Source organism: Arachis duranensis, chromosome 6 (assembly GCF_000817695.3).
Source record: "Arachis duranensis cultivar V14167 chromosome 6, aradu.V14167.gnm2.J7QH, whole genome shotgun sequence".
NCBI lineage: Eukaryota > Viridiplantae > Streptophyta > Magnoliopsida > Fabales > Fabaceae > Arachis > Arachis duranensis.
The window spans coordinates 23,028,887-23,030,469 of NC_029777.3; positions in this window are offsets into that span (position 1 = coordinate 23,028,887).

Genomic DNA, 1,583 nt, shown 5'->3' on the forward strand with positions numbered 1-1,583 from the left:
GATCCCTGAGGTCCCTTTCAAGCTCAAGAAAAATGAGTATTCGGAGATCCGACATGAGATCCAAAGAAGAGGTTGGGAAGTTCTAACCAACCCCATTCAACAAGTCAGAATTTTAATGGTTCAAGAGTTCTTTGCCAATGCATGGATCACTAGAAACCATGATCAAAGTATGAACCGGAGTCCAAAGAATTATCTTACAATGGTTCGGGGGAAATACTTAGATTTTAGTCCGGAAAATGTGAGGTTGGCATTCAACTTGCCCATGGTGCAAGGAGATGAACGCCCCTACACTAGAAGGGTCAACTTTAATCAAAGGTTGGACCAAGTACTTATGGACATATGTGTGGAAGGAGCTCAATGGAAAAGAGACTCCAAAGGCAAGCCGGTTCAACTAAGAAGACTGGACCTCAAGCCTGTGGCTAGAGGATGGTTGGATTTCATTCAATGCTCCATCATCCCCACTAGCAATCGATCTGAAGTTACTGTGAATCGGGCCATCATGATTGGAGAGGAAGTAGAAGTTCATGAAGTCATCTCCCATGAATTCTACAAAATAGCCGATAAGTCCTCTACTTTGGCAAGGCTAGCTTTTCCTCATCTTATTTTCCATCTATGTTACTCAGTTGGAGTTATCATAGAAGGAGACATCCTCATTGAGGAGGACAAGCCCATCACTAAGAAAAAGATGGAGCAAACAAGAGAGCCCACTCATGGAACCCAAGAGACGCATGAGGAAGCTCATCACCAAGAAATTCCGGAGATGTCTCAAGGGATGTACTTTCCTCCCAACAACTATTGGGAACAACTCAACACTTCCTTAGAAGATTTGAGTTACAATGTGGAACAATTAAGGGTGGAACATCAAGAGCACTCCATCATTCTCCATGAAATAAGAGAAGATTAAAGAGCAATGAGGGAGGAGCAACAAAGGCAAGGAAGGGACATAGAAGAGCTTAAAGACATCATTGGTCCTTCAAGAAGAAGACGCCACTAAGGTGGACTCATTCCTTGTTCTTATTTCTCTGTTTTTCGATTTTTATGCTTCATGTCTATTTATGTTTTGTGTCTCTACTTCATGATCATTAGTGTTGAGTACCTATGTCTTAAAGCTATAAATAATTCCATAACTCCTTCACCTCTCTTAAATGAAAAATGTTTCTAATTCAAAAAAACAAGAAGTACATGAGTTTCGAAATTATCCTTGAATTTAGTTTAATTATATTGATGTGGTGACAATACTCTTTGTTTTCTGAATGAATGCTTGAACAGTGCATATTTTTGATCTTGTTGTTTATGAATGTTAAAATTGTTGGCTCTTGAAAGAATGATGAACTAAGAGAAATGTTATTGATGATCTAAAAAAAATCATAAAATTGATTCTTGAAGCAAGAAAAAGCAGTGAAAAAGCAAAAGCTTACGAAAAAAAATGGCGAAAAAAAATAGAAAGAAAAAGAAAAAGCAAGCAGAAAAAGCCAATAGCCCTTAAAACCAAAAGGCAAGGGTAAAAAGGATCCAAGGCTTTGAGCATCAATGGATAGGAGGGCCCAAGGAAATAAAATCCAGGCCTAAGCGGCTAAATCAAG